General features: G+C 37.7%; 1 protein-coding gene across 4 annotated transcripts in view; it reads left to right on the top strand.

The window, feature by feature from the left end:
- The window catches only part of DACH1 (dachshund family transcription factor 1), a 353,487-nt gene that overhangs the window by 1,757 nt on the left and 327,729 nt on the right, over positions 1-24,001 (top strand). The window lies entirely within an intron of this gene.

Below are 24,001 nucleotides of genomic sequence, written 5' to 3'. Positions count from 1 at the left end.
GGGACGGCGCCGAGGGCGGGGAGCAGCGCTGCGGCTGCGGACGGTGCGGGGCTGTCCCGCATCCCGAGGGCCGAAGAGAGCGCGGCGGGGAGGCGAGCCCCAAACTTGCCACAGCCGGGGAGGAGTGTCGGGGGGATAGAAGGAGCTGGCAAAAGAGGAAATTCCTGATGCAATAGCAGCCGCCTTTGCAATGGAGAGCGAAAGCGTGGGGCTGTTATCTCTCAATCTGTAGGTTACAGGGCTGAATCTGCTCGATAAGGAGAAGGGATCGCATAACTGCCGTGACCCTGAGATCAGAGCGGTCGGAAGCTCCTTCAGTTCCCGGGGGCTCTCCCGCTGCCTCAGGCAGGGGCGGGGGGCTCGGGCTGTGCCGCGCTGGAGGGGCGGCGGGAACTTCCCACGGAGGAGGTCGTGGACAAAGTCCCGATGCTACTTTCAGTATACCCAAACAAACAGACCGGACTCGTTTCACTTTCCTATTGTCAGATTTCAAGGTGCAGCAACAACCAACACGTGGGGAATTAACCCCACGCGATGCCGTGCTCCTGCCCGTCCCGTCCCCAATGGCGGGGCGTGTGACATCCCCTCCTCCTTCCCTTCATCCCCCCCCCGATTCAGCAGAGGGTGCCTGGCAGTCATTAGCATAGAGCCAGGCGAAGCAAAGCACTTACTCTGCGGTAGCAGTTGCTGGATGGATTGTTGAAGTTCCTGAATATTCAGGGCAGCAGGACAAAACAGCCTGGAATAACTTCCAAGCGCTGACATAACTGTAGCTGCTCGGGTAACTCTGCTGTTGTTTCATGTGGAATCAACATGAATATTAATAGCTGCTCTTAGACAATTGTTGGGTTGAGGTTTTTGTATGTATGTGTGTGTGTGTGTGTGCACCCGTGTGGTGTGTAACTTGCAACAACTCTGTAAGAGTTCCAAGATTTGGTCCTTAAAATAAACTCCTGGAAGTTTTACTTTGCCACAGTCATAACCGTGTGAATTTTAATTTGAACATTAAGAAATACAGAAACTTTATTTTTTTTGTCGGGGGTGGTTGGGGGCTTATGGAGACACCAATTCCTGGACTTGGCAGGGTTATGAAAGGGTTTGGCAGCCTGGTTGTAGCATGGCTTGATTATGTCAACAGCACAGAATCGGCTGTGTTTCAGCTGTTCCTGAGGTCTGCTGTGTTATCATCCAGTGTAGTAGAAATTACAGTAGTGGGTTCAGAAGTGAGTAGGATTTGACCCTTAAAAAGCGTAATTGTAGTAGACTTACTTATACATCCATTAAGCAAATAAATTAATGGAAAGGATATACAATAGGTATGCAAAATGTATTATTACAGTATAGACGAATAAAGCAAAGTGGGTCAGTGAGTTTTGGTCAAAATGGGAAGATAAATTTGTATTTGCTTTCTGGATGTCCCCTCTAATACATTTAATTCTTCATTCTTTACAAATTATTTTTAATTAATTCTGACATTACAGTAATTATGCAGACTATTTTGGTCTACTCAGTTTAGTGATTTAAGCGACCTTTCCTGACTCCCAGTTACTGCGTACTTTAGCTGGGTGATGTCTTTTTGTATCCTGGGTGGACACTTTACTGTTGAGATGGAAACTGGAAGAGCAAACTCCATCCTAGCGGCTAAATTGTTGTACTCATCAGATTCAAAAATTTTGAACCAGCATCTTATCACTGTTATATTTGTCTCACAATCAGCTGATGCACTTGAGTACGCTAATCCCTTTTTGGAAAGCTTCATCAAGGTTAATATGTTATTTAATCAAAAAAGGCATCCAAATAAAGCCATTACTTTGTTGTTCTTTAAATGGATTGAATCGTTAGTTGCCAGTTGCTGTGGAAATAATTTGTAATAACTTATTTCGAGACGGAAAAGTTTTAGATGTGTTTCACCAAAATGATACATTTTAACTGTGATATTGCTATTTAAAAAATCAATAAAACAAAAATCAATAAAACACCAAGGGATTTTCTACTGAATGCTTAATGTGGAGGTCTGTAAAGTGAATTGGTTTCTGTGTTTATTTGTGATACTACTAATAATAACATGATACTAAAGGACCTTTTTCTAAATTAGGCTTGTGTATCAGTTCACTGGAAAAATAAGCTTCCGTTATGGAAGATGACTTTTCTTTTCTGGTCATACTGACCTTTGCTTTTATTTTCCTCATAAAAAGCATTGGCTGCCAAACAGAAATCCAGGAAATAGCAAACTGTGCATTTAGCTTACATTCCGATTAAACGGTTTGACATTAATGGGATGCTAGAAAGCCATATGCCAAACAAATAGGGGAAGGATAAAGGCAAAACATGGAAAATATTTAGAGCTACTAGATGCCAATCGAGTCAGGTTTCCTGAATGTGTGGGTGAAAGAGAGTAGCAAACTGTGCACTGGATGTCACCTGCCTAGGATTAATGACCTGGAAGCTATTGATCTCAGATTGTTTCTGGTCTCTTGTGTTTTGAGCACTTGTTGTGGAATTTTGCCGTGCTGGGTCCCTTACTAGAGTTTTCCCATAGATTCAGGCTGGCTTTGGATCGTGCCCACCCGAGTAAAGGCTAAAAGCATGCGCTTTCTTCTGACCTCCCTTCTGTGACCAGGACATGTTAATCTTTTCTGACATTTGAAGATGATTTTGAATGAATTCATTGACATTCATACTTAAAGTGGGGAATTATTTGCAGCCTTTGGAAGCTATTTACAATTTTTGGAAAACAACCTAATTGATTTTTAAATGTAAAGGGGAAAGATGCTGAGCATGAAACAATTCTCTTCAATGCCCATCTTACACGGCAGTTATTCAGTCCCTCTTTTCTAGCTTCTGCTTCTCTCAAATTATGTGGACATAGCATGTCCTTGTTTACTGAATACTGCACACTTGCATAGCTTTTTTTTTTTTTTTTCCCCTGTTTGTATTAATTAAAGGAGTCTCTCACCCAGATAGGTTAGTACAGATCATAGATACTTTAAATGAACAGGTCAGCAAGTGCAGCTGGAAGGAATGTCAAATATATAGTACCTGTGGTTTATATTGATGACCTTCCTTCTTGCCACAGATTATTAAAATACAATCAGCAGAAATGTGGAAGGCTTTACAAGCAAAGATGACTTCTGGAAGGCCAGAAGATAAATTGTAGTAACTATGAAGAAGGAGTAAAAGGTTTGGAAGTGGTTTCCTTAGACTTAAACAAAATAAAAGACTCCAGTTGCTCATAATAGCAGTACTTTAATATCTATCTTACGTTATGTATTTAATGGTAAATATTGTAGTTTAAAAGCTGGGATCCTTGGCCTGTACTTACTGCAGCAGGGCAGAACTGTTTATCCCTTTAATCTGATACTTCAGTCGCTGGCAGTAGCAGGGTATGTGATACTTTGGAAGGGAACACTTCACTGGGAACGCTGGCTGCCTGTCGAGAAGCGCTGCCGACGCTGTTCCCGTGCAGGGAGGTGAGGGCCTGCTAGTGATGGGCAGGGGGGCATTTTTTTTCCCTGATTCATTTACATAATTTTCTTCAAGAATTCAATTTGATTACCTCCTCCTTTATCATATAGCTATGAATATTGGTAAAGTTTTGTGTAGTTTTTTTTTTTTTAATTAAGAAATCTTTTCTTGGCAGATGTAGTTTACGTAAAAAAGCATAGTTTTATTGTCAGGTCAGTATCAACTTTACTTACAAGAAAGGGATATATGGATAGCTTTGTTATTTCCTCAGACCCCTGCCATCTCTGCTCAAAGGCTCGGTTCAGTCTCAGGCTTCCAGGCTCTTTCTGGAGCCACAGGCCCCTGCCTGGGGTTGCTGAGCCCCCTGGGCACATGGAGCCAGTGCTCCACAGTGTATCCCTGTGGGCTGTGTTGAGAGGCTGCTGCGCCCACCCAGGGCCTCCTCAGCATTGTAAACCAAAATGCGCTCAAAGCACTCTTACTTACAAACTGTCCTACTTGGTATTCTGTAATCCAGAGTGGGTTCCGAATATTTGTTGGAAACACTAATCTTGTTGGACCGCCATGTATTATTTCTTCTGTTTTCCCCTGTTGCTAGATCATTTCAGATGTCTGTTTTTGCCCATCTCTGTGGCTGGTCATCTAAAGTGAATTGCATACGAAGCAGTGAATTTTCATACACTGCATTGAATTTTAATATTTTCCTTTTGAACTACCTAATTGATACATTAAATTGTTACTACTAATCCCTGCTGGTCTGGTAAAAGTAAATCTTTTTTTCACCATTGCCAGTGTTGCCTAGTCATGGAGGAGCTTTACAAGTTTAGCTGTAAAAATTCATTAATGGCTGTAGGATAGCAGAGAATAGTTAGAAACTACAGAGTTTCATCTAAATTGTATGAGCCAGTGAAATGAGTCCAAAACAACCATGATGCCTGTCTGGTTTTGAGCAACAGGACTGGATTTAGATCCTCTTTGTTCTTTTATAAGTTAAATATGTTTTGTTTTAAAAATAACATTTGGGGCATCTGCTTTGCATTATGAGTTAATTCCATTCATTGTTTTAAAATAGTGATTAACCTTTTGCAAATTATATACTGCACATGAACAGTAATTTTTTCAATAATCTTTAAATGTGCATGCTGTAACAGCGCCATAATGTGGACTGACATAATAGGAATTGACAGTAAATTTTTAGTTGCCTAAATACGTATTTAAATGATACAGCTGAAGAGTCATCTGCAAAAAGCTATTATGATCCAGAGAGTTAATTCATATATAGATAATTTCTCCAGTGTGAATTAAGGAAGGATTTTTCTTTTTCCATTATCATTTAAATTATTTTCAAAAATCCTGAAACATAAACCAAAAATCTTTATATTTAGAATCAAGATATGTCTGTGACTTTAAATAACAAAATCCAGTTTGCTTTGAGGAATAACTTTATCCTTAACCCACTATGTTCTACTTATTTATGTGATACTGTGCTCAGCCTGGGGCGTCTCCTAATAAGTGGTGATGTTTCATTTCACAGGCATTGCAGAATATTCAACTGCAATCTACAAAATGTGGAATCTTAGCATTGACTGTTAATCACTGTGAACTGTTTTAAACTTTTTTTTTTTTTTTTTTTTTTTTTGAAGAAAAGGTGATAGTATATTTTCCATAGCATTAAGTAGAAAAATACTGTTACTCAATTTCATCAGAGGAGGGATCAGTTTTTGACCATCCAGTTAGATCCCAGTTTGGAATTTTCCACTCTAAGTCACTCATAGTGATTAGCTGGGATAACTCTGAAAATACTGAAAACTTGCTTTCTCCTCTGTGAATTTCTGTAGGTCTCTTTTAGAGATGGGATATTTAACCAAACAGACCCTGAGCAATAGCTCAGGGTCCACCAAATACGTCCACCAAATATGTCCACCAAAACTAATGAAACTGCGTGTGACTGAGGAAATGGATCACAAAATGTATTTTAGTTCACCTTGCTTTAAACAGTGTTTTGTGATAATTGCTTTTAGGGTAAGCAACCTCCTATGGCAGGTGGATAAATATACACAATGCAGTTTGCTGAATTGAATGGAAAGATCTTCTAAATCACGGGTATCAAAACACATTACTAGTTATAGGCAGAAACTTTCTGAAATAATATAAGCTTTTTTGGTTAGTGTTCATGAAATTATGTTTCTGATACAATAAAATGTTCCAGAGTTTTTATAGTGTACTCCTGAGAATACTTGTGTGGGTAACACTTAACATAACTTTCTGTTCATTTATCTGTTTAAAGGTACCCTGTTCACTCCAAAACTAATTTATTTTACATACTGTCTTTGCATCCCACATAATTTGCATCTTCATCATGAAGAAGGAAGCTATTTCAGTAAGAAAAACAAATATATTTTTTGTTCCAAATATTGAACAGAGGGATTTTATGGCCATTGAAAGGCTGAAATTAGCCATAGTTCAGGAACAATGGAGCAGGTGCTATTAAAATTTGCTGGTGCATCTTGCCACACCAACTGGATTTTTTTTTTCCATTAAAATAACTAAATGTTTTGGTAACAAAATTTTATTCATCCTTATAATTTATAGAATTAATCTCCGAATTGGCCAAATTGCTAAATTATGCCTGAATCCCTTTTGATCTGAAACAACCTCGGGTTCAAGCAAAGCTTTCAGACTAATTTTCTTATTCACAATTTAATTTTATGTGATACTGAATATACTGAAGAAAGTGCACCTTAGCTGTTAAGACATATTTTTTTACATTCATTTTGTTCCTTAGATTGTATGACTGAATGAGAGGGCACAGTAGGTGTGCATACAGATTACCTGACTGACAAAATAACAAGAGTTACATACTGGAGTTGGATGGGGAGAAGGAGAAGAATGGGAGTACGTGGGACTGCTGCACATGCTTTAGCATAATTGACAGCTGAAATATACTTGTAATGTTACGATGCCATGATTGAAGTTCATAACTCTGAATGTTCATGTTACAGCACTTGTTAACCGTGCTGTACTGAGAACAGGTAATAGGTATTTTACATTTGGAGTAGAAGTTGTTGTTTGGGACATGTCTCTCAGCATGTGCTTGTATTTACAAACTGTTGTACGATAGAAACTATTTTTGAATTTTATATCTGGGAAATGTTTTGCTTTTTCATTTTACATGAAATGATTGTAAGGAATCAAAAAGCAAAATATAAAGGAAACAGGTAACATGTTGTATTACTATTTAATAACATCTTTTGTAACCTTGATTTCATGTTGTTCTCATCCTTACTAATGATTTTTTTTTTTAATAGCTGGATCATGATTTAATATATGGGACACAACAAAACCCATTTTCTGGTATTAGATACTATATTTTTAAGAGAGGTACAAACAATATGTTACAGTTTTGTGCAGTTTGTACAGTTTTGTGCAGTTTGTACAGGTTTGTGATAAATCTAGTCGGGGCTTGTTGATAGTTTGAATCTTCCTTAAAAAGAAACATTACTAAAGCTATTATTTTTGAATTATTCTTTTTCCAAATGTAGTAAAAATATAAACTTAATACTTTAATTTGTTTTGTATCATGTTGTAATGGATGGCAATGTTATCTGTCTTTATGAAGCATATAATTTGTTTCCAGTCTCTTGGCCTGCTGTAAAAACCGTTTTTTGTTGGACAAGGTCACCTGTAGGACTTAGTTATTTACACTAAAATAACAGTGCTATCGTTTCAAACCATATGCGTAACTTTAAGAAGACATACTACTGTTGCTTTCAATAGCCTACATGTATCTGTTAAACCAAGCATATGCAAAATATATTTGGAAGTGCTATAAATGAATCAGTTGACATCTTAGGTAGGAAACTGGATTGCTGAATACTTTCTTGCATGAGCAGGGACAGTTTGAAAGCATTGGAAAAATGCTTGAGATTTAGTGGCCTGTAAATTAATGCTTGTTGCATAAAATAGATTCATAATGCATTTTTTAATGCATCATGCATTTAATACAATCTTAGTGTTTTTGTGGGCATTCTTTCGTATTAATTAATTCCAGGAAATCAATCAACATCTTTGCAGGAATGAGTATCAGAATTTGGTGTAACCTGTGGCTTCATACTCTCTGCTGGGATTTTTTGTATTCATTTTATCTTCTGTTTCCTTAACAGCAATTTACTGCATGGGGGAAGAAAATACCTCAGGTGGTATTAAATATATAATAAGGACTAATACAAGTGAAAAGTCATATGTTCATTTTTTTTTTAATACATTTCCCTCTTACCTTGTTAGAACAGTTCCTGCAACATAGGTGACATACAGGATTTTTGTGATTTCTCTGTGTCTGTAAAGCCTAATTTAATGATTCTGGTGCAAGTTGAGCTGCCTATTTTCCTAATATAAAGCAGGATTGCTTGGTTTTGGTTTTGGTTTGTTATGGGTTTTTTTTTAAGCTGATACTCATAGTTTTTAATGGGCCAGGTTAAAAAAATAAAAATCAAATGGTAATAAAATATTTTGTCTTACATTACTGGGCATTATAGGTGGTTTGTGATTCTACTAGTTCCCTTTGAAATTAATTTGCTGCTGAAATATGATGTTTAAATTGACAGTAACAGAAGAAGAAGCTCCTGCTACAGTAATTTACAATTTAACATAAAGCTGTGTATAAAATAAGTTTTGAGAAACTATGAGACAAATGTATTAGCAATACTATTTTACCAGCATGTAGCTGTTTCAGGAGCGTGCATGCAAATCATGTAAGAAAGGAGCCATAGCATTTCCTAGGGAGGGCATCAGTGAGTGTTTTAGCCAACATGTTTGGGGATAGCCACAGCTGTTGGGTTGGCTTGAGGCCACCTCAAGGTACAACAGGTGGGACATTGCTAAGAATTAATAAACTTTCAACAAATTTTATTGTTCAGAGCTTCTGTGACACCATCTCAATAGAGTGGCAGAAAGGATGGATTTTATCTTGAGAAGGAGCAGCCACCACCCTAATTTGTGCGTGTTAGATTTACATACTGAGAAGTTTGCTCAAGCAACCTGAATTTCTTTGTTATCCTTCCTTTGCTCTTTGAATCTATTTGGTTGACCCAGAAGATGTGTGGTTCCACACAGAGGGATTTGTTGCTCAGCTGAGTGGTCAGACTCAGCCCACTATCATTCCGGCCTCATTGCAGTAGAAGTCAGATACACTGGATGTGGTGTTAAAACAGAATAATTTTTTGTTCCTGAAGGACTTCCTGAAGGAGTTTCCTCCACTACCTTTAGCTCTCTGCTGCTGAGCCTGTGCTATTTTGGGTCTGCCAAGCAGAGGTTTCATATTTTCTGGTGACTCCTTCTGTGATTTTGTCTCATTGAGTCTTAATTTACCTGTCTTAAATTACAGTGATATCATGAGAAGTAATAAAATAATAGTTATGAAATGCATGTATTCAGAAATATTCTGAAGTATGACTACAAGAGTAGAACTTTCTGACATTTAAGAAAAGAAGAATGTCCTTAGTTAAAACTGCTGGCATTATTATGTGGTAAGTTTGTCTGCTCTTTGATGTGCCAGCTGATGAGAGAAAAGGAATTTTTTTTAGAGGTGAAAATGCAGAGCCAACTAGTTCTAAATACTGTTCTGTGAAGTCGTGTCTCACCCCTGCAAGTAGTTTTCTGTGAAGAAGGTGTGCTCTGAACAGGATGGGTCTATCTTTTCAGCCTGACTAATCGCTTCCTTTCAGAAATCCAGAACGCATGCAGATTTGAACTTGTAGCCAGGAAAAAGTGCTGCCATGCTTCAAATTGCCAAAGGACCTCAGGGGACAGAAACTTGACCTGGTTTTATGAAACCATAGAATTACATTTATACAAGTTACCCCATGGGAAAAGAATGAACTGATCCCAATTCATTTCTAAATTCTGGGGCCTTACGGGTCACATTTGAATTTTCTCCTACACCTGTTTTTCTACTAAATTTTTCTGAGGACGTTTTTAGAAACTTACTTTACATTAGGTATGGGTCAATTGCTTAATATTTAACAGTTCAGTATTCTAATTCTTTAAAATGTCTAATGGTTTCTTGATATAATTAAGCTGCAAAAACTTTAAATTATAGAATTTGTTTGGTATTGACTAAGTCTTCAAGCCGTGAACTCTCTTCTTGGTTTAGTAAGTCAGCCTTTGTTTTCTTGCATGTGAAAAAGAGGAGGCAGTGACTGTAGTCAGTACATGTTGTGTGGGCTATAGAGAAGAGAGCAACTCTGCAGATTTTGGGCTACTCACCTGGAACGTGAGACACTGTGGCTCAAGGTTCAAAAGGGATTACCCAATGAGACAGTTCACAAGAAGGCTCCCAAGACTCCATTCGTCCTTTCTCCTTTGCTTAGTTGGACTAAAAACTTGGGATTTGGGAAATCATGGTTCCTCATCTTGGAATCAATTGAAATAATGAGTAATAATAATGCTCCCATGGCATTCCTCCTTCAGCACTTTGGTTTGAGCTAGGAGTCTAAATACCCCAGGGTGAGTGCTTACCTCTCTTTGGTGGTGAGGTGGTGTGGGATTTATGCTGTCCACATGTTCCTGCTGGTGTGTTGCCAGGTTGGACTTTGCTGGCTAAGTCGAAATAGTGGGCCCTAAGGACATGGAAGGGCTCCTTAGTTCAAACACTTACAGGGTTACATTAAAATTAGAATTAGCTTGCATTTTGATTTATTTAACAAACTAAGTGAGTGTTCTGTTCAGCTTAAGTTTGCCTCAGCAATTACTATCCCACAGAGGCTCTGCAAACCTTCCAGGCTTTGCTTTTACCTTCTTTTCCTATTCTCAGAAATTCTTTCCAATCCTTGAAATACATTTTTAGTGCTGAAATTGGCATTAAGTCTATCTGTTTCTAATGAATGAAAGACAAATGTGGATACTACTCATCTAGTATAGATGCTTTTGTCTTTAATACCATCTTAACACTCCGGTTGACCGAACAGCTCAGCTGATGGTCCCTGGATGTCGGCTTTCAGTTTGTCAGTGTGGATGTGGCAGAGTGGGCTAGTTCTGAGTTTGTAGTCCCTTTTTTGGCTTGGGCAAAAGCGATTGGTAGGTGGGAGATGGACATAAGGGTGTTACCAAGACAAGTAAGAAGATGCTTTTTTACTCTGGTTGTTCATTTTTCATGCCAGTGAATTTTTCTGTGCAGTTTGCGTTGAGCCATTCATGACTTTGCCAGTCTGGATAATCAAACTGTTTGATGAGGTATCATTGTAGGGACCTTATCAAAGGCTTGCTCTTGTTTTGACTGGCAAAGTGAAAGGCAGGTCTTCTAAATGGTGCATTTTTATCACCATTATGCATTTATTATAAATGTGTACATCGTGTCCCGTCAACAGGTTTGACTGCTATGTGGTGCTGATATCCTAAGTGGGTAGAGTGGGGGATATTTTTTTCCAAGACACAGCAAATGGTTTTGTTCCCACATGACTTTTAATGGAAGGTAGAGAGGTCCAGTTACAATTAGGGGCTTAAACAGTTTTCTTATTTGCTTGGCTTTTCCTTTGTAGTTCTGTTGTTCTTAAGTTGTGTAGAAGATTTCTTTGAATTTTACTGTATCCAGAGTAAGTTTAGAACAGACTAATCTAAGGCTTTTGACCTATCAATAAAATGTTTTGGCTGCTTTCTGATTTTGGTAATAAATGAGGAAAAATAAATTAAATTTAAGATCACCTATAGGTGGCAATAAATTCTTCATCGTGATTGAAATGTTTGTCTTAAATTCTCTTTGCATCTAAACTAGAGAGAAAAAAATCCCTTTGTTATCTTTTTGATCATAGGTCAACAACTCAGAATGAAGGAACAAATTGTGATCTTTGAGAATTCAAACTCTTCCTTTCTCTTTCCTCTTCTCCTGGTTATTTTCTTCTCGCACACCTGTCTGAATTTGGAAAAAAAAGAAGATGAAAATTTACAATTCTTCATGGAAGCTGTATTTTATGAGGCACTGTGAAAACTTCAGATACAGAGGATCCTTAGTGGGAGCAGTTGCTAACCCTAGCAGTAGCAGTAGGGACAGGAGCCCTGAGGCTATGGGGCTGGGAACATGCTGGAGAGTAGCATGGTGAAGAGGCAGAAGTGAAAGGCTGGTTGACAGCATGTTAAAGCAAATTTATCCGGTGTTGCTGTCACATGCGGCCTTATGAGTTTACATATGTATGATCAAATTTTCAGTCTTTGGATCACAACTGTGTCCTTTCTCTTCGCTAAGTAGGGCTATGTTTAGAGTAGGGAAAGCAAGCAAGAGGAAATAAGCTTTACTGTAGATTTTGGTATTGGGTGAGATTCTTGTGAAAAGATGTTAAATGGGAATGAAAAAAGAGGGTTTTTTAGTAATACACTTAATCTGAAAATTCCTACCTGTGCTTTGTATGGTTCATAAGTTTATTTCAGAAGTATACTGCTGTAATTCCTGTTTCTTCCTATTTTTCCATATCTCATGTGCAGCAGTGAATGTAGTCACTGTGCTGTTGGGCTGTATATAGAAGTCTTAATCCGGCAAGCAGGAAGCTTTGGTTTGTGTAAGGGGTCCTGTTGCCTATAGCATTTCAGTTGGATGGTTTAAAGTAATAAAATTCTGCAGTTCCTTAAATATTATCAGTATTGCTACTCAGATAGCCTAGCTAGCAGAGTTTTCATAAGCTGGAATTTCACAGACAGTGGCAACCAAGAGTGGGAGTGATCAAAGAACATTATTTGTAATCAAAATGTGAGTTAGGTGTTATAAAACAACCGGTGGGTGCTTGTATGCATGTGAAATTTGCTTACACGAATAATCCCATTGATTTAAATGAGAGCATTCAAGTGACGAAAACAGGTTCAACGTGAGAATGTTTAGAAGAGGTGACCTTAGAAGCGAACAGTCGTCTTTGGAAGTATTCAAAGGGGGGTTATTAAAACTTAAAGCTGAGAGTTGGCGTTTGAAGGCAGAAGCAGCTCGAGAGGTGTTCGGGGAGCTCACCTGCCAGATAATAATGTGTTTTAATGATGCTGGTTAACTCTGCATCAACTTCCTCATACTCTTTTTTGGGGGGTATGGGGGAAGGGATGGGAAGGAGGGTGAGAGAGGGACGGTGACAGCAAGGCTGTTTGTTTTTCTCGAAAGTTGTTTGTGATTTCAGGTACTCATGGGAAATCTCTTGATCAGATTCACATCTGTTCCTGTCAAAGTGGGTGCTAAGATACCGGTCACCCAGCAACCATGTCCAAGAGGGAATTGGGCCGATAATAACTTCAAAAAGGAATGACAGATGCTAGATTAGGATGAAAGACAAAACGCATGAAAAATGAGCTTGTTAGAATAAAAAAATTGTTCAAGCACCTTCATGCAAATTAAGTGAATATTGAACATTTGCATGCAGTAATTTCTACTTTTTCTGTTGATTGAGAAGAAATAAAGATGGTACATATAAAAACATAAATGTAATTTTTTTTTTTTGCACCAATTAACATACAAAGCAGTATCTTTCTTCTAAAAATGAGATTAGCCACCTGGGTGCTTGGCTGTATCCCACATATGTCACAACATTTTTGTAATGTGTATGCTTGTGTTGAAGAAACACCTTATCTAATTCTTTGTAGCAAAACAAACAAGGAAAAAACCTTATATTAATTTTAAAATACTTTCGGTTAGCATCGTTCTATTTTTTTTCAGCTGCGGTTTTCAGAGCTGAATTATTTCCTGCTGTCCTTGAATTCAATCGGTATAATGTGCATTAATAAAAGATCACATAAGATGAGTTCAGACCAAATGCTAAGGTTTCCTATTGACTGGTCAAACAATACATATTTTAAAACACCATGTCTGTCGTGGTAACATGAAGAAGAAATAGTCACTTTTCCATGCCTATGCATTAAGATAATTTAAATAATCTAACAGTTTTATTATTAAAATGTTCATATAACAATCAGAATTTGGAAAAGAATGATAAAATGTTCTGATTGAGAAAGGACTCTGTGTCTTGGTTTAGCAATGTCTAATGTGGTCACGTACAGAAATTGATTTTCTTCAGAAATTAATTAATTTTTCATATCGCCCTAAGCTGCAGTTAAAAAGAGTGCATACTTGTCTGTTTTTTCCAGAAATATTGCCTAATCATATTAATACCATTGCCCCAAGGATGAAAAGATAATTGTACAAATGCATTTGGAAATATGTATCACTGAGTATTTATGATTAAATTATGCAAATGACCCAGCTCTCATCCTTTCCAGACCCAGATTGTCTAATTAGGATTGATATGCTGAATAGATGTTCCAGAATTTGAATACAAGCATGTCCAAAGAGCAGAAAATTGGAAATGACAAGGCTGAAATGCTAAGAAAAGTGTCTTTCCCTTTTATACTTTACTAATGTGGTGTTAGCAGTTGCAGTTTTTCCTTTGGCTATATTGTGTGACTCATATGTCCTACAAGAAATAAGTCAGGAAAGAAAAATCAACTTTCATAAATAGCTTTACTCTGCTCTGGACTTAGTTTTCTTTAAAAGTCTGCTAGCAGTTCCTCTTCACTTTAAAGCTTTGTATCCTTCATGTTAAAATAATGATGTATTCCACATAAATTACTTCTTAATTTGGAGCACTGTTGTTTGTAGCTTGTCTCCAGCTGCCAGCTGCCAGTGCTAGATATTTAGCTCGTCAGCTTCTCATATATTCAGATGAGATTTACACACCTAACAATTTTGAGTTTGGTGGTTTTTTTTTTTTTTTTTTTTTGGGGGGGGGGTTCTTATTTTATTTGAATTCACAATTCCTTAATGTAACTGCGGGTTGTTTTTAATTTTAAAGAGGGGAATTGATATCTCATTAAGCTTGTTTGTAGACATTCTGAGTTGGAATAATAACTATCAGCAGTCTACAGCATTTAAATACTTCTTCTTTAGTGGACTGTTTGTTCATTTATCGCTCTTGGGAAGCTGGGAGAAGAGCCTGGTGAGGAGCAAGGAGGGGTAGTGAACTGTCAGTACTTCAGCCATTGTTAGCAGCAGGAGTCGCTCCCTCTGAACTCTGTTGGCTCCTGCTACCCATCTGCGGGATGATGGATTGCTATGTTTAATACATTTCAGCTTTTGTCTGTCATAGTGTGGATAGACAGCGCTATCAATTATTTCAGCAGTGATTAGAGTGCTGGTTGTACCCACTGCTATTGGGCAGCACCTCTCAGGAATGTCTGATGTAGGAACTCCTTGGTACTCTCCCCACGCAGATGACTTGCCCGGCTAACTTGAGGTGGTTTTAAACATCTACTAAAGACTGCTGGGAATTGTTAAATCCTCACAGCCGCCCTGCAACAAAATTCAGACACCGCTGCAAATAGTCTGGTACCAGCCTAACCCAGAGAAGAATGTCTTGTGCCTTCCATAGGTGGGGATGGGAGCAGGGGTGAATTTCGGGTGTGGTGTCAGCAGAGCTCGGCCCATCTGTAGTTAAGTGTGTGGCTGCTGGTGATACGGGCGGGGTGCAAGGACTGTGTTGAAGCAATGAGACACGACATGACATGTGTCATACGAGGCTTTGCTAAGCCCTGGGTGCTTTGTGATTCACGAGTCCACAGGCTGAATGATTTCAGCCACCAGAGAAGTCGCTGTACACCAGCACAACATATGCCCTGGAGTATCTTCTAATAATTATAAAATGTTGCAGTAGACATATAAGTTGGAAAAAAAGAAGATAATCGTGTTATGGACATTACTTTAGACAAGTGGATGTATATTGTTTTCATTATTATAATGTTAATTTTCTACTCTTAGAAAAAAAGTATTTTTCAAAATCTTGCGTGAAATGGTATTGTATTGGAAACAAAAATATAACTATGCAAACTAAAGCATATAATACTAGCTTTAAAAGATGCTTGACCCAGTTTTCTTGATTTGGACCATTGCCCACCATGACAGGCCAGGCTGAGGATAACTTTCACTTCATTTTGAGCTGAGGGAGGAAGGGAAGTTAAATCAGAAGATATTAATCATCCTTGATTTAGCTTTCGTAGTAGAGAATTTAATTTACAGAACCAGAAGCACAAGTACTAAAACCTACCATTAGGAAAAGTGCTAACCGGGCTTAAATGTGTGCTTTCTTTACCCCTGTTTCACTCTATATTCACTTGACTGTGACACTGTTTGCTTTTAAAAATTATTTCCTTTTAGTTATACCAGAGTTCAACTTCTGCAGCTCTGCTTATAGGCAGTAGTTTGCAATTTCTCTATTGTGCTTGCTGGAAATCCGAGCTCCTCAGCACAGTCATGGGATGCCATTTTTATTCCTTTTTAAGATGATCCAGACAGTGGCAATGCTCACAGGGAGGAGTGTTCATGATAATTAAAAGCTGGAGTTTACCTTTAAAAAAAAATTGGCAATTTGCCCAGGAGAAAATTCTGTCTTCAGTCACCATTTTTAATCTACTCGGCTGTTGGCAGTTATCTTCACTTGAAGAGTTGTCTGGTTTTAAAAGTTGTCTGGATGTTGAAATAGTTTCTTTGACATTGTTCCTAAGTGCTCACTTGCCATATATGATGATCAGAGGATCTGAGGGCTATGTGGAAAAGAGTATCAGTAATAAGGTGGGAATAATCTTGACATGTACAGCTGGCAGCTTTTCTCAGTTTAGTCTCCCTTCGTTACCAATGTGTGGCAGTGAAACAAGAAAACTTGAGGTATATTTTACAAATTCAAGAGTAATTTAGAGAAATTAATATGTGTTTGTAAATAAACAAATTTATACATAAGCAAGTTTAACATATTAAACTTTTACTGATTTTTTTTTCTCCTTTAAAATAAATGGCATTTGGCTAGGGGGTTGTTCTTTTGCAGAGATCAATATCTGGAGCATTCATACAGAGAGGAAATAATGACAACTTGAAAGTTAATGAAAAGCAAGTATTAAATAAATCCATGTAGCAGTTGGTGATGTGTTAATAAATGTATCACATAAATATGATAGGTAAAAGAATCAGGTTCCTTAAGCAGATAGAAGGTCTCTGTTGTTTATATTCCTTCTGTAGAGGTAAGGCTGTGATTTACAGCCTTTTTTGATAGCAGGACTTGTTTAGATAATTTTGTCTTTCTTCTGTTTCCTCCAGGCACCCTGATCGCACTCCTGTACAGCCGTGTGTGACCATTTTCAGCACAGGATCAGGTCTAGGTTGAAAATGATGTCTCCCCCCTCCTTCCTCTCTCCCCTTCATTATGATTTTTATTAATCCTCATCTGTTTTGGGAAAACAGATCACCCTGTGCTTTCATCAGCAGTTGTGTTGCTACAAGTGATCGGGCAATGGGGAAAGAAATGAATGATGGGGTTGATGGGGGGTGGGGGAAACCTAGCTTCAGTTTTATGTATTGTCATTCTGTCTGCCATGAAATTTTCCTGCATCCAAACGGCAGTGCCCCTAGCCTATGAAAATGGAAAATGAACTGTGGATTACACGGCGGTTTTAATGCTGTATTTAAAAGGAGGACACAGGGAGGGGGGGGGTCAGCTGTAATGAAGGGAGGAGTAAAATCTTTGAAAGAAAAATGTATGAAGGCAGAGGAAGCCATTTCCTTTCTCTCTCTTGGAAATCTGCTTTACTAAATCTTGGCAAACTGTCCTACTGTGTATTGCAAAACAAATGGGCTGGGTGTCTGAGGTAGGGCATTGATTCCCTCCTTTGGATGATCCCTCTGGCATCCCTGTGTGGTCTGGTGGCAGAGAAGGGTGAGACAAGGCGTGCACCATCCTCCCAGCCCTGCATATCTTGACTTGTTTGGAGAGAGAAACTCACTTGTTCCAGAGCATCCTCTACTCTCTGGAGTGTGCTGCACAGTGGAAGAACCCTGGAACTTAGGTTGAACCTAAGTCTCTGCTGCTGGAGTGAAAGCCCTAAATTATTCTCTTTTTTGAGTGGACTTGTACCAGTCATGCCCCTTGCTTTTTTGGGGACTGTTTTTTTTCCTGTTAGTGGCCCAACGTTAGCATAGGATGCATCTCCTATAGCTGTGCAGGATCAGACAGTGTAACTAAGGCCTCTGGATTCTGATACAGTATTAAATTACTGACTGCTGTTTTACTGTGAGGACCTAGTTTACAATACTCCTGCCAAATATTAATGGTGATGGAAATATTCTACTGTCTTAGAAAACTTAGCTGGTGTAGCATTTTCCACAAGCAATGTAAATAAAATTTTATTAGTTTGCACTTCCTTAGCAGTACTCTATTCTTCTAGCTGTTTTAAACACCATTTGGTTTCTTGAGTGGCTTTTTGCAGATGTGATGGAAACACGTCTGAAGCTACAAGATCCTTGTCTATCCAAAACCAGTGGGAAACTCAAGATTTCCCTGAGTAGGCATGGTTTTAGGAAAACTTCACTCTGTTCAGAATGGTCTGACTTCACTGTAAAGTAGGTTCCACTGTGCTAATCCTCTTGGAATGCAGCAATTATCACCTACCGTATAGGTGTTAAGTGCTGAATTTCAAAGGGATTATCACTTTCCTCCTTCAGTGGCTAAGCTAGAAGAGAAAAGTTGTTAGTGCTTCTAAAGGGGAGGGAAGAGGGGAAGAAAAGAAATCTCTCTTGTTTTCTTTCTGTGGTTGCCTTCAGTCTGGCTAAAGCAGAGCAGGCTGGGGTTTGCTACAGCTAGTTACTTTGAGTCCGATCTTCAAGAATTCTAAAGGCATTTGTTTCCACCTCCCTGCTCCTTTCCTCCCCCGCCCCCCAAAGTACCCTTCTTTTGTGGAAAGAGGCGATGACAAGAGCCATTCAGAACAAAAACCGAAAGCTATGTAGGTGGACAAAATTACATAGGAAAACCAGAGTTGTCTGTATCCTTACGCTGTGTTTTCATCATCTGGAAACTTTTGTCAAGTTCACTTGAAAACAGTCTGTAGAAGTTGGTATATTTTAAGTCTAAAGAGATACTTGGTGGCTTTATTGGTGTTGCAGACAGTGCTGGAAATTATCTGAAGACTATTTTTGTGCATGTGCTCTTCCCACGTGCCTTTTTTGTAATTGACATATTAATATTTTGTTCGTCCACTACCTCTATCCACAATACAGTAGTGATTTCAGGTGGTTGTTGGATAAAATGTCCTTGAACCCTCCTTCCCCTTTTTCATAGCCATGCCTAAGAATCTCGCGTCCATGGCTACTTCTGTAAGTGCTGACTCCTGCAATCTTCACCGTCTGTGAAATGTTTTCTGGTACCTAATGGGCAAGGAAAGCAGGCGGAGCTGTGATTCTCCCACAGTGCACCCTGGAGACCCTGCAGCAACCACAGGCAATGTGAACTAAGTGGGGAATGGTAGCTAGGGGGAGGGCATTCACTCCTGGGGAAGGATTTAAGATGCTGTAGGGGATAGAAGTAGCTAATAATGGGCAACAGAGGTCTGCCTTATGGAGAAGTCCTGTTTCTGAAGCTGTACAATAACCAAAAGAGGCTTTTAGAGAAGAAAGCAGGATTTGGAGTTGTATTGATGTGATTAGAAGGTTTCATGGAGGGAGAGACGTAGAATATTGAGTTGAAAGATTGGCTTCTATCCTGTTGTTTTCATTTTCACTATCACTTCACTGGGATGAAGAATGATAACTTCTGTCAGAAGCATTTGGTCTAGAGCTGGATTTCTCAGAGTTAAGAATTTAAGAGTTGTAGTGCTGGAAATTGGGTTAAAACTATGCCAGTTTCTTCACAGTCAAACCACAGAAATTAATGAGTTTCAAAATTAAGGTGTATCATGGTGTTTAAATAGCATTTTCCAGGAATTACCACAGATAATTTCAATAAATGATGAAAAGTTTCTGCTATTAAATATTTTAGATACTATACATTGTGCTCTGCATACTAGTATATGGAGTATCTAGTATATCTTGCTGCTGGTTCCTATTATAGGAGTTTGTAAGATACATGCAATCCATTTTTTTAAAAAGAAGACAAGAAATTGTGGTTCGATTCTACAGCTTGCAATATTTTCCTGGGAATAAAAATCTTCTCCTTAAATGTGAAACAATTTGGCAGAAGAACATACTCTGCTAAACTTAGGAAGTTGTAAAAATGAGTATTCTTAATTTTTAATGAATTTCTGAAATATTAATTCTTTTAGTCCATTTTTGATGTCAGTAATGGTTTGTAGACTTTATATGGGGTATTTTGAACTGTAAGGGGCTTAACTGCTTAACTTTCTGTATCGAGATGGTAATATTATATACCACCAAATGTTCACAGTGGAGAGAAGGTACTTTGTATTGTTAGAAGTGACGTTCATTAAGGTCTGCTGTGCATGCAAAGAAGGCAGTATTTATGTTGATAGGGTTTCAACATGGGCTTGATGCCAAGTCACCATAAGACAGCTACTTTTTCAGGAAGTTGGGAGTATCTTACCATGGTAGGGTGTCCCATTATTTGATTTGTGAATTCTAGCATTTTCCCTAGTCTGATATCATTATAACGTGTATACGTCTTATATGGAATTTCATGCTGTAGAAATAACTTTACAACTTCTGGATGAAAAAACCAGGGCATTTTAAAGTAACGCATTTCTGCCATTTATTTTGCTGCCTGTTTAGTGTAATGATCCCAGTACCAAAGAACTACAGCTCCTCCCTTGTCGGCAGGATTTATGATAATGTCTTGCTGGTTTTGTAAATTATGTAACACACACTGCTCCTCCTTTGTTATATAGTGAAATTTAGTAGGTTGGTTTAATTATTTGATTGATTTTTTATTACCTTTAGCATTTATCTACACTGAAATGTCTGAGTTTTACTGGGATGAACAATCGAGAAGAATGTCTTTTGTCTGAACTTCTGAAGATGTCAGGAGGTTTAGGAATGTTTGTGATAAGTCTTTTGTTTTGTGAAGTCTAGAACTGGGTACGCCATCCACTATGAAAAGCGTTGAGTGTTGCTCTGTCTTTTAAAAACATCAGCACATTTTTTAATAGGAACAAATGTCACTTTTTCACATAGTACTGAATATTCAGCAGCTTTTAGTCGTTCATATTTATTGTTGCAATGTTAATAATGCTTTAAACACTCTGCTGCATGGGATACCTAGAATATAGATTGCTTGGGTCTTTATGGTGCAGTGAATATGGAAGGAATAGCAAGATGCCCATTGACTTCACATACCATGTACTACTCTTCTGCCTGAAACAAGTAGTTGCCTTGGAAGATCCCAGCACCAGTTTATTAAAGCACTTACATTACCTGCACACATGATGATCTGGAATGTAAAAGAGTTAACAGGTGGAATCTCCACCTTTCTGCATTTTCAATGAATCTGCATTTTTTGTGACTTTCAGGTGGAGAGGGGAGACTGGACCAAAAATGGCTCAACCACTCTATTTTGTAAAGGACTTGAAAAATAGTCAAGTACAGAGCTGACATAGTTTTAGAATATTTTATTTTTTTTTTTCTTACCTGATTGGGTTTACTTACTTAGATGTGCCAAATATGCCTGTTGTTCATAGGCTGATTTTGGGATAGTATTTTTGAAAAAACATGCCTGTAATTCTCTAGCTGTATAGACTGGCTGAGACTGAGCAGCCCAGGTCTGCTTTTTCTAGCTTTTCTTTTCTGACAGGTCAATATTAGAACACTACCGAAGCAACTGTTCCTCAGAAGCTTTCAAAGACAAAGCTGAAATATGTTAATTCCAATATATCCTGCATTTAAAATGATCAAGGCCCCTGTCAGGATTACTGAAATTAGGTTATTGAAATAAGGAATTATTTTAGTGAAAAGTGTGAATATAGATAGTTGACATATTTTATATTTGTTGAAACAATGTCTATTTTTTACTGCCATGACTCCCTTTTCCCCCTGAAGTTGTGTTTCTCATTGTATGCTTTAAGTTTCTTTACTGATTTAGCGTTTTCTGTGACTGCAAGCAGGACTTCAGGTGAAAACAAGGAGATCTGGCCATTAACCTCCAAGCTGAACTACATAAAAACACACTTGTTAAGCATCCATAATGTATGCTTAATTATAAAAGTTATTTAGCTGATTGAGTTTTTTTGTTTAATTATACTGCTAAGAAACCCTTTAAACACTTTTTATATGTGCAGATACAGAGTGGGAGACAGATTTAAGTCAATAAAGTTATTGTTACTATCTTTCACCATTGCTGTTACTATTGTGATTATTATTTTATTATCACTATTCTGAGATGATGGTTCATGTTTTGAAAGAATGAGTTCTTTAAGGTATTGTAGCTGTAAGAATTATAGTTATCTCAGATTCTAATTTAAATAATGTTTTTGTCTGTGCTTGTAGCCATTGTTGAAAATTCAGGTTGTAAGAAAGATAAATATTAAACCTCCACTACTGCTTAGTGAATAATTCTACAGGTTCATGATTGTTCTTGAAAAGCTAGATAATATTTTGATAGCTGGTTTTAACAGACATTTTTTTTTTTTTTTGCTATTGCAGATCTGTGCCCACAGACCTGCTCATGAAACAGCTCACAATCAAATGCTTCTTTTTATTTGGAACATAATTATGTTGTATTTTAGTTACTGCTCTGGAAACGTCTCATGTTTGCAAATCGGTTTCCAGAAGAGTAGATTCATGTCTAAATGAGCTTGTATTTGAGGCTTTTACTAGTTTCAAAGAGCTTTATTACAGTTGTATCTCTGCTAGCTATTTTTTTAAAGACTTTGAACTGCTTTTGTCTTACCAAGTGCCATTCTCTGATATCTTATAAGCCATTTAAAATGGAGCATGCGGTTTAGATCAGCTACAATGAATTTGCTTGGATAAGTGAGTGTTCCTGTGAATCTTAAAATACTCACCACTCTGCCTTTTGTGGTTCTACTGCCATTTTTTCCTCAAGATTATCAGAACAGAAATAATTGCTTCTTAAAAATGTTTGAGTTCAAGTATGAAAGCAGTTCAAAAGGGAATTTACCTATGCATACTCCTAATCAAAATATTCCCCTTAAAATTTGAACAAGGAGCTCCAGATATTTTCCTGCATCTTAATTCAGATAACTGCAAATGTAATATAAAATATGATCATTATTTTTGCAAGCTAAAAAATAATTTTCACTAATAAGTTTATGAACTGTGAAAGACTTTCACTTGGTAATTTTTAAGGTATCTAATGTACGTTTTCCTACAATTTTCAGTTTAAATATCTTCCTTCTACTTTATGCTTTTTTTTTTTTTTTTCCTCAATATGTCAGCACACTAAAGTCACTATAACTCTTTTTTTTGTCTGGGTTGGCTTGGTTAGACTAGTTCATAGGGTGTGTAGGCAAGTTGCCTTAGTGTAATACTGGAGGTACACAAAGGTGCATATGGTTTTGTGCTCCTCTTTATGTTCTGTCACTTTCCAAATAATTCCAGGAGCTGATTCCATGTTTCAAAAGTTCACTTTTCTCATTTTGTTTCAGTTTGTTTATCTCATCGTAGATAACAGCACATCAGCATGGCTCTCTTTCATTAACTTTCTGAAGCTAGTTCAGGTCTCTTGCTCAGGAGATTTTATAGTTAGAGATGTTTCTTTGGAGTTCCTTCAGAAACTGCTGAAATTAAAGAAGAAATTACAAATAGGGCACTGGATGTTCTGCATTCATGAAAAGGAATGAGACTCATTTGTGTATGAATAAGCAGTCAGGAAAGACAGGTTGAGACACCTTATACCTTTATTGCCAGAAGGAAGCTAAGTATACGGAGAGAGTAAATAAATGGCCTGTCTCTAAAATACAGTTTTAGAATTTCTGCTTTAGGTTCCATAATAATTTATACTTAATGAAATATTTCAGAAGACTAATCAGACTTTTCTCAGTCTGAAGATTTGTCCCATATCTTAAGTTTGCTTTATCTCTGCTTTCTGTTATGTTGGCTTTTTTTTTTTTTTTTAACTTCTACATTTGCTTGCTATGTGCTTATCAGCTGCTTACATTATTGAAATTTTGTTTCCTGGGTAGGTACTTTCAGAACTTCACTTCTTCTCTTTGATAAGTTAAATAGCTTGAGCTCATTAAATCTTTCACATTTTTTTTTCCCTTTGCAGTAGTTTTTTTCTTTAAGATGCTCACCGTGAGTAACATTTATTTTGCCCTTGTTTAAGCTTGCACAGCCTAGGTTTTTTTGATAAAGGTGGTGTTTAGTAGAACTGTAGAGATGCAATGAAGCTTAAAATTTTGGTGGAGCAAAGAGAACTTTGTTAATAATACTGTTGCTGCAGGAACAGCGGGGGGACTCCTCAGAATGAGCGAAATTTTGTTAGTTTTGCTGGTTTAACAGCAGTAAAGAGTGGCAAAAACTGAACGGTGATGTGAGGAAGCATTTGCCTTAGTACTCTCCAAAAGCAGGTCTGATCAGTATGAAGGTGATGTTTTCCAAGTTATCTCTTGGAATGAAACTGTTATTTAAGCATTGATATTTGTTAAGGTATGGCACTTTTAAAATACTGTGTACTGTTTGTATTATGTGACTTCCCTGCAGAAAAGTCAGGGTCCAGTGACATGAGTAATTATTGGAATGACACTTTTAGTGAAAATCTCTTTTAAGTATTTTAAATAGTTCCTGTTT

Source organism: Pyrgilauda ruficollis, unplaced genomic scaffold (genome assembly GCF_017590135.1).
Source record: "Pyrgilauda ruficollis isolate IOZ18807 unplaced genomic scaffold, ASM1759013v1 scaffold26, whole genome shotgun sequence".
NCBI classification, from domain to species: domain Eukaryota; kingdom Metazoa; phylum Chordata; class Aves; order Passeriformes; family Passeridae; genus Pyrgilauda; species Pyrgilauda ruficollis.
Note: the sequence above shows the minus strand (reverse complement) of the source record. Positions and strands in the feature narration are given on the sequence as shown.